Raw genomic sequence first — 10,562 nt, forward strand, 5'->3', positions numbered from 1 at the left:
GGAATCTTTTCTCTCTCACTAGAGAGAAAGGAGGACTCAAAATCATCGATATAAAGCTCCTACCAAACAAGCTCACCACAAAGCTATAAGCAGTAATGGCCTTGTCCTCCTCTCACACAAAATGGGTAACCTTATCTCCTGCGCGATGACTCCATGTGGTGGCCCACAATAGACATCCCTAATAAGGTGGTGGTGGAACGCTCTGCCAAACAAGCCATTAGACTCCACGAGTCCACAACATAGCCATTACCCCACATTTGATACTTGGTTTATGGGCGTTGATCTTTCCATGCACTTCAACTTAAGATCTTGGGAAATTCGACTTGTCACAAGTGGAGGCACTCTGCTCCCCCTTGATTCATAATGGATTCTTGGCTTCATCACTTTGCTCTTATTCAAAGCAATGAAATGGTCATAAGGATTTAACCTACAACTTTTGACCTAGACCTAGTCCCCCTTTATTCATGCTATCCCTGAAACACATGGAAACTCCCAAAGGATTGAAAAAAATGGGCTTTCAAGTTTAAAAGTACATGGGCCATGGACATTCATCCTTAGACATTTTCTTGCTATGGCTCAGTCTCGAATGGCTCATTGATGAATCCATCACACTGCTCATTTTGATTGCTAACTCGTCCAAAGTATCTAATTGTGGAACCTAGTTTTTCTCCTCTAGTTTGTCTTAGCGTTGGTCACATCTGACCATTGCCTACTTCTAGCCACTAGAGTTTCCTCATGGGTACAAGCATGAGTCACCACGATATTGTACTTTGTTCCATGGATGTCATCTTCAAATAACACCTCATCAGCATCAACAAAGACATGTCTCTTATTCTTCATTGCTTATCTTTTAAGAGAGAATCTATTCATTTGTTTGCAATGTAATACACCCATCGTTATGAAGAGGTAGCTCAAAAACTTGAAATCTCTCTTTTTCTTTCTTCACTGCAGTATACAACTTGGTTTGTATAGGCATTGAAATTCTAATGCCAACCATGCATTGAGAGGTTCAAGGAAATTCTTGTGTGAGAGGGAGGGAGCGAGAGGGGAGAGAGCAGTGTGAAGAGAGAGAGAGAGAGAGAGAGAGAGAGAGAGAGAGAGAGAGTGAGTGAGGGGGTGTGAGAGAAGGGTCGGTGGCCTGACGTATGTGAAGGAAGAGGGCCGGATGGTGAGGTTAGAGAGAGAGAGAGAGAGAGAGAGAGAGAGAGAGAGAATGACATAGGTGATGAAAACCCCTCAGGGTGTGAGGGAAAACTGATTTTATGCAATATTTACAGCAACTTATCTTTGGCGAGGTGTCAACCATGGTGACAGAGAGAGATAGAGAGAGACAATGATGTCGATTCCGTAGTTTTATTTTTTATTTTTGGTGGGTGCGTATGGTGTGCCTGTGCTTTTTCCAAATATGTGCGCGCGCGTAGGCGTGTGTGCTTGTATATATATATATATACAAGCACATTAAATGCGTGTGTGTGTAAATGCGTGTGTGTGCTATTTGTAATCGTGTGAGGGTGTGCGTGTTGTAAGAATGTGTGCGTATGTATGTGGGGGTTGTGTGAGTGTGTGCAGGTGTGCGTGTTCGGTGGCAAGAGTGTGTGTGTGTGAATGATAGCATAGGAAAATAATAAGATTTGTTACATATTTATATATATATATATTTAATGGTTGCTTCTACGTAGGGAAAAGAGAGAGAGAGAACGAGAGTAAGAGAGAGAGGGAGAGAGCAATGTGAAGAGAGAGAGAGTGAGTGAGGGGGGGTGAGAGAAGGGTCGGCCCTCCGTATGTGAAACAAGAGGGGGGTTGCTGAGGTGGTGAGAGAGTGTGTGAGGGAAGTGTATCGCGGTCCGCGAGAGGTAATAAAACAAGAGGAGAGGAGAGGGGAGAGGGGGTGAGGTCGAAAGAATGTGGACGAGAGGGAAGAGGGAGAGGGTGGTGTGGTGGTCCACCGAGCAGGAGTATGGACGAGCGAGGAGGGGTAAGAGAGAGAGAGAGAGAGAGAGAGAGAGAGAGAGAGAGAGAGAGAGAGAGAGAGAGAGAGAGAGAGAGAGAGAGAGAGAGAGAAGATTGACCTGATATGAATAATGGAAGGGAGAGAGGGAGACTTTTGTAAAGCATGGAGGCCCGCCAATGGAAGAAAAGGGGGGGTGGTTTGTTTTATGCTCCCATTGGGCTAGGTGACACAGAAGCAAGGTAAGAGAGAGATGGTGGGTTGGCGGAGCCAAGCAGGAGAGAGAGAGAGAGACCTCTGTCCTCTCGTGATAATGGAGGGGTGTGGCCAAACTGAGGGGCGGCCTACTGCCTGCAAGGTGAATGTAAAAAATGGTTTTTCATTGTTTGGGGTTGGTTCTTGTGGCCGCGGCTTCGAAAGCCGAGCTAATGATGGATAGTAATGGGCTATGTCCAGGGGTGCCGCCAGAGCTGGGCCGCATGGGCCGTGGCAGGGGCAGGGAAAAGAGAGAGAGAATTTGTGGCTCATGGATTGACCGAGGAATTGTCGAGCCCTCCGGTGGTGTTGGCGTGCTTCAGGCAGAGGAAAGATGAACCTTTTTCTTTTCTTGATTACTGAAAATCGGCTGAAGAAGAATCAAAGGCAGGACTAGAAGCATGAATGCATCTAGCCAGACAGGAGGGCTAATGACGGCCGGTTTTCAAAACCGCGACCGCAAGAACCAACCCCAATTAGGGAGGAGCACATTACCGAAAAAAAAGATAAAAATGTTGTTTTAACATTCACCACCTCCTTCTATGCTTGGCAGCAACAGGCCGCCACCAATTTGTCCACACCTCTCTCCATTATCACTAGAGGTCAGACGTCTCTCTCTCTCCTACTCAGCTCCACCAATCCACCATCTCTCGCTTATCTCTGCTCCCGTGTCACCTAGCCCAAAGGGCGCATAAAACAAGCTTCCTTTGGATTTTCTTCCACTGGCGGGCTGCCATGCTTGGACAAAAGTCTCCCTCTCTCTCTTTCATTATTTTCCACTCTCTCTCTCTCTCTCTGTCTCTCTCTCTTACCCCTCCTCACTTGTCTTTCTCCCTCTAGCGGGCCGTCATATCTCACCCACCCTCTCCTCTCCTCCACACTCTCTTGACCTCTCTAGCCCTCTCCTCTCCTCTTGTTTTTTTCCCTCTGGCGGGCCGCCATATCATCTCCTTTCTCCCACTCTCTTGCCACCTCCCCAACCCCCTCTTATTTCTCCCTCACTGTGGGCCGTTTTCTCTCTCTCATTCACCCTTCACTCTCTCTCTCTCTCTCTCTCTCTCTCTCTCTCTCTCTCTCTCTCTCTCTCTCTCTCTCTATTCTCTTTCTTTCGTTCTACCTCTCCCCCTCGCTCTCTGTGAGAACGGCCCCGCAAGGGCGCAATCCGATAAATCTCTCTTTCTCTCTCTCTCTCTCTCTCTCTCTCTCTCTCTCTCTCTCTCTCTCTCTCTCTCTCACACACACACACACACACACACACACACACACACACACACACACATATAACCAACACACACACATACACACAAATACTCTCTTGCCGCTACACACACACACACTCACACACTCACACAACCCCCACATACATATATACACATACTCACAACATACACACCCTCACATGCTTACAAGTAGCACACACACGCATTTACACACTCGAACATACGCACCCATATATATATATATATATATATATATATATATATATATATATATATATATATATATATATATATATATATATATATATATATATATATATATACAAGCACACACGCCTACGTGCACTTACATATTTGGAAAAAGTACACGCATGCCATACGCACCCACAAAAAACGAAGGAATCGACACCATCAGCAAAGAAGAAAACAAGGCCAAGTCGCGTGCCGCTGACACCGAAACGAGAAAAGACGCCAAAGGCATGCCCCAGCCTACCTTGAAAATGATGAACGCGCTACACTGACGCACCCACAAGGTCCGCCGTTCACCGGCATCTCGTCCACAACGCATCTTTGCAGTAATATCTATAGGTTGTCATTATTTTTCCAGTTTCAAGCCAAATCTTGTAAAAAATCCCAATTGTAAATTATCACCTCTTTAGGTGATGGCCACAAAGGCCACCTAAGAGTTTTCATTTTTTTAAATCCTCCCAAGACAAACCAAGGGTAAACCATCTAGGATCCACCGCCTTGCTTTGTCTCTCCTTATTAAGGCTCTAACCTAATCAGACTGCCCTAAACATAAAGCAGCCAACACCTATAAAAAGGCACTGAGAGGTCACTATCGGGGGGTCAGCACTTGGTAGCATTTTGGTGGGAGGGATTGGCAACACTTGCATCAAGGGAGAGGGGATTTAGTGTAGCATTTTGGGAATTAGCACTATGAAAAGAAGCCATGTCTACACCTTGACTCCAATGGTCGCCAACACACACTCATGCTAGCAGAAATCTCAGTGTCTATGAGTCACCTCTAGAGAACGCACTATTAAGCTCACTATCTCTCTCTATCACCATGGTTGCCACCTCGTCGGAAATAAGGTTGCTATAAATATTGCATGAAAATAGTTTTCCCTCACACCTTGAGGGCTTTTCATCACCTGTGTCTCTCTTAACCTCTCTCTCTCTCTGTCTCTCTCTCTCTCTCTCTCTATCCCTTGGTGTGTAGAGTTTAGTGTTATTTCAAATCAATGTTTTCCACGTCCTAGCTGCTCAAAGCTAAGTGGTGCCCCTTGTTTGCTTCAACGTGGCCGGCTCGGAGTGCATCGGCTCTTGGTGTTTTGAGTGCGTCGAGGTGTGTGTCGCGCTTTGCGCTCGTCAACATGTTTAAAGTAGCACGATCTCAGTACTTGTGTTATGATAAGAAGCGCTTGACTTTTATATACTTTCCCTCCCAAGAAGAGATCATTCTTGTAGAAACCAATTTTCCAGGTTTTTTGAACCCATTTGCAGATTTTTCTTGCGAGGCCACTAACTACTGGGCATTCCTTGAAAAGACGAGCGAGGTCTCTCCTAGCTGATCTTCATTGCGGGCATTGATTTGATCCAATTCCCCTTGTGATAACCTTTATTCCAGTTGATAGGGCTCCCCACAACACCTATGTGGCCACTACAGGTGCCATGTGTTTTTCAAAACTGTTTCCCATCTTGATTATGACCATTGCTTTCCCCATAATTTATTCAATGGAAAGAGCTATTCCTTTGAATACATAAGTGAGAAGTACACTCCCTTGGTTTGTGGATTCAGAAAGTGTTTGTTCTTCGGCCATTGCCAGGCTTTCCACTCAAATCTGGAATTACAATCTAGCATATACCAATTGTTTAGCTCTCCCATGGCTTTGATGATTAGCAAGCTTTTAATCCCGTTCAGGTTAAACTGACCAGCTAGTTGGTCTATACCTTTCTAGTAAAAACTGTTGTAGTCCCAAAGGCGGCCAATACGCTTGATACCTTTATTATGAATTTGTCTGGCAATTTCCCTTCAGAAAGGCATCATAGAGATGTTTGCAACCTTAGAGAGCCAAGGGGACCAATGCCCACTAGAACATCTTTTTATATCGACATGAAAAGGTTTTTGACTTTCCAATTGAAGGCAACTTTTCATTTGGTAAAGTCACCCTTTCACTTATGCATTTGAGATGTTTGGAAAGGATTGGGGGCCCCTACTTAGATACTACTATGATGATGCTATTTGCTCGTCTTTGTAGAAAGTCAATAAGTATATCTTGCCTGCCCCCCTCCCCCCCCCCAAAAAAAAAAAAAACCACCGCAAACCACCCACCCCTGAGCCTTCTTGGCATCAACTACATGCGCCTGTTTAGCCACCTTCTACTTCTACCGTGCTTCTTTCCTCTATTTCGTGACTCTCTCTTGTTTGTTAGCAACTCTTTTAAGAAAGAATCCTCTCACTCGTAAAAAATCGGAGTCTCTATAGAGCGCTCTGAAACTCTCTTCAAGGATTTTATCCTTCTGTCGACCTTGCCATGCTCTCTCATCAAGAACACCACCACAAGCATACACCTTGATAGGTTTTTTCATGATTGAGTACAGCATACGTTCCTGATGTACTCTCGGCAAGGCAGGAAGCAGGATACAACAGTCTCTCTCTCTCTCTCTCTCTCTCTCTCTCTCTCTCTCTCTCTCTCTCTCTCTCTCTAGCCTCTCGTGGTTAGAGGTGTAGGATGTGCCAAATTTTCCATGACAGCCTGCATCATTCAAAAACTATTTGCATGGTAGTTGTGCATACCATGCAAATGCTAGAAAATGAGCTGCTATAATTAGGCTTAGTATTAACAACAGTTCCTCCTTCTATTCTATCTAGCCATGCCATGTCAACGTTGAAAAATGAGGTGCTATAATTAGGCTTATTATTAACAACGCTTGGTTCCTTAACACCATATTAGAGAGTTTGAGACTTTAGAGCCAATTTGGGAATCACCAATGTCTTGAAGATTTGGCCATATGGACAAATCTCAAACTAGTTTTTAAGGCCAAAAACTTCCATAAGGTAGTACTTGAAAAGATCTTCTGAGCCATGCTCTCAAAACTTTGGCTAAGATTTTTCCATGTGGTCAAATCTTAAGCTTGTTTTGAAAGTGGGAACTGGGAAATTCCCAAATTCACTAATATGGTGTTCCTTTATTATGTCCAGCCCGATTATCTTTTGATTCTACTTTATTTTCTTTTTAAACAAGGTGAAGAATCACGGTGGCCTACAATAGGACAAAGGAATGGGGAGTGGCAATGTAAAGGGTGGTCACAAGGTAGCATAATATATGTTGCGGAGTGATCATACAAGTGGCTGCTCACTCTACATACAAGCTAGTAGCAACACTTCTCTCATGCTGAGGGGGAAGAGGATAAGCACAACTAGAAATGGTAGAGGATATCAATCAAGAGACTAGTAAAGGAATGGATCATGTGGACACAAAGCTAGCAAGGCTAGATGCCTGCCACCTTCAGGCTTCAAGCAGGAAGCAGACAATCTTGCAACAGTGAGTCGATCGCGATGTGCCGGCTCTGGTGCTGCTTGCCCACAATCTTCATTTTTTGACGAGGAGAATCATCAACTCATATGTGGTCCATATCATGACACCCTACACTTACTTGATGCAACACATGCTAACCACCTATTCTGTTCCACATCATCATCTAATCTACCTTTGGAATCCTCCTCGCATCCAACCACTACCTTTTCTACATCGTGTCCCGGTGCCGGTAGACGATCCTCCGCCTCATCACAATCGCTAGTTGGATAGTCTTTTTCGAATCAGAAACAGGAAGAGTACCTCCTCATTGTATGTAGACAATGAGTTGGCCTCTTTGATATCCCTCTTTGGGAAAGGTACCGGTGCTACAATTGGTCACACGAGCTCTCTTTTTTACTCTTTTGAGCTGCAGGCAATGCTGATGAACCCTCAGCCGCTACCGCATAATGAAGGTGGACATCACGTCGAACAACAAGATTCTCTCGATCATGATCAGGGGTAGAGGAGGTTGTTGTTTTTGATGTTGGGGAAGTTGATCTTGATCATGGTTTAAAGGAAGCTCATGTTGATGGTCTATTAGAATTAGCTTCTCATGATGATCAACAGGGGCTAAAGGAATATTCCCAAATTTTGATCAAGAGCAAAAGGTACTAGATCTTGAACCTATTAGCAAAACACAGTATTCCTAAGGCAGGGAATTTGTCTAATTATAAGGTGGCCTTGGATAGTAGAGAGAGCATGTCCACAGCCAAAAGAGCGCAAAAGATATGCAGGTTTCTAAAGGTCGTGGTGCCGCACCGGTAGTGGCTGCATCGCACAACAAGCATACTCTCCATGACATGCTTCAATGGTCACCTCACACCTCAAACCGGTCACTTGCGTGCGATTGCACTAGTGAAATGCTCTATGACAATGATGATTAATTCTACAGTGCTAACTCACCTGGCAATAACAACTTTGAGCACTAGCTGCAATAATCTCTCTAATGCATTTCATCAAATTGCACACTTAACACACTCCTTCTCTTCTGCATACATGCACCATGTCACTTCTCGCATCACTGGTGACAATGTAGAGGCATCTTCCTCTCGTAATGCACATGTACATGCACATATCCCATCCCACCTACACCATTTTTTCTCATTCAAAATGCATCACTCCTCCCCAGCTCCTCTTAACATCATTGCGGTTGGTGAAACTTCACCCACTGCAAGTTACCATAGCTTACATTCGCCGCCACCTGCAATGCAACTTGTGTAGAACCTTTTAGCCTTTCAAAATCACCATCAAGGTGCCGAGAGTGCCGGATTTGTGCATCAAGTGAGTACATGCTCATCTACAGCAATGCTAAGAAGCACTCTAGCAAAATGATTGTGCATCAGCATCATCATCATCATTACCGCCACTATCATTTCAGATATCCAGGGGAAGAAAGCTTGTAATTCAAAGCTGATCCAGGGTATATAGTGATGATTGTCTATGAATAGGCATCAAGAGCAGGCGGTGGCGGATCGATGTTCTCGGAAACATGTATAGAGCTTGGTGTTGTGTAAGATGAGCTAAGGAAGCTCACAAATACACCCTCATCAATGGAAGCATTGGACAATGAAAGGGAGCATGTAGCTCTTATATCTGTATGTATGGAGGATGCCCTTTGTTCTATAAGTTCAAATAAATGGAATGAAGACCACACTTAAAATCTAAGAATGGCTTATGAGCTACCATACTTATTGAAGTTGCATCAACGTAAGCAAGAGCCAAGCATAACCTTGGCCAAAATCAATAATTTACATATGACAGTGATATGGGGAAAACTTGCCCCAAATCATCCCTAAACATGACCATAATCCAGCTCACAAATGAGCCATAATCCTTGCCATAATCTTGGTCAAGAATCAACCAAAGTTTAGTCATAAAGGTTGCTATAAGCTAGATGGGAATGAGCTACCAAATCAGCCATAAATTTTGCATAATTTGGGTTACAAATCAGCCATGAATTTTTCCATAACCTAGTTCACACTTGCTACCATAACTTATGGTTACAAATCAGCCCAGAAGCAGCCCCAAAGTTTCCCAAAATAATCCTAATAACACCAAAACAACCTGATTTTGATAACCTCAAGGAATCATCAAACTAGTACTGGCCGATTGTATGATCTTGCAACGCGCCGCATACTTGTAGCATGTAGTTCATGTCGTGCCATTGCATAATACTTGTAGAAACATGGTTCTACACGCAAAAACTTTTGACACTTTGGGCATCCATATATAGTACTGGGCGATTGTATGATCTTGCAACGCGCCGCATACTTGTAGCATGTAGGTCATGTCGTGCCATTGCATAATACTTGTAGAAACATGGTTCTACACGCAAAAACTTTTGACACTTTGGGCATCCATATAGAGTCCGTGTTGGCTTAGGCCCAACAACTTCTTTGCCCTCATGCAAAAACCTTTTCCTCTCACTTGCACACAAATAACAAAACTTACTTGCACGAGAGGCCAATTTCATTAGGGTATGCCCACCCATAGGATCACTAGTGTACATGTATGCCCTTGAAGTGTGTACTCCAAAAAAATGGTTATCCACAATTTGTTCTTGTAGTATTACCATAAATGCAAAGCGAGTTGTGCCCTTTTTACCACGTAAGCATCTCCAACTTATATATGCATTTGCAGACACCGAATCAATCATGCCCCAAAACAATGCATGCTACCATTTGCAACCATGAATACTCTTCTCTAAATTGTACCTTGAACCCAAAACCATTGAATCAAACACATCACAACCAGCTTTGTATTTGTTGTATTGCATAGCAAGGTCTAGACATGTGACAACAATCTTACGACCTTTTCCAACTTGGTGTTGTACCTCTCCTCTATTAATTCCATACACATTGGAAGCAAACAAAATTGGTTTTTCAATTCGTCCATTCAAGAGCATGCAAGAAGCCCTTTCTTTGCATCAAAAGAAAAAAGAGACGTTCCTTGCTAACAACGATCCATATGTAGCGTTTGAGAATTTGGAAAGTTCTTTCTATTTGCCATGTAAGTTCCCGTAGCGCCATATCTCTCATGAGACAGATGCATCAAAAGTTTCACAGAAGTAAACCATTGATCGAAGAAGACATGGTGACCTCTTTGATTCAAGTCTTTCACAAGCCTTGCAACGACATGGAAGGACAACTTTGGGCATGGCAACTTATCATAAACACGAAAAGAATAGTTATAGCTAGTTTTTGAATCACGCAAATTCCATAGCTGTATCCCAAAGTTATGTGGCTTTTTCGGATTGTATACTCTGCAAGGGTTCAATTTACATTTTGAAGGGATTATTCTTTCATCAACAACTACATGTTTCCCACATTTGAAATGCAATTGAAATGTAGAATTTAATCTCTCTTCCAAAGGCAAAATATGCCATAACTTATATTCACGAGTCCCCTTTACAAGTGGCTGTTGAGAGTTATCCCGTACATGAAAAATCTCTTTATCTACTAATACTCTGTTTGTCCCATCTGCTCCGCATAATTTGGATAATGAACTACACCACACCGGCTCTCATGATTGTGTTGTCTATATGTTTGCGAGCGATTT

General features: G+C 43.4%; 1 pseudogene; it reads left to right on the top strand.

Annotated features, from left to right (window-relative positions):
• Window positions 1–6,752: 6,752 nt before the first annotated feature.
• LOC147463564 (uncharacterized) lies at window positions 6,753–8,407 on the top strand (annotated as a pseudogene).
• Window positions 8,408–10,562: the final 2,155 nt, after the last annotated feature.

The sequence above is a fragment of the Adiantum capillus-veneris genome, chromosome 2 (genome assembly GCF_014529385.1).
Source record: "Adiantum capillus-veneris isolate H3 chromosome 2, ASM1452938v2, whole genome shotgun sequence".
NCBI lineage: Eukaryota > Viridiplantae > Streptophyta > Polypodiopsida > Polypodiales > Pteridaceae > Adiantum > Adiantum capillus-veneris.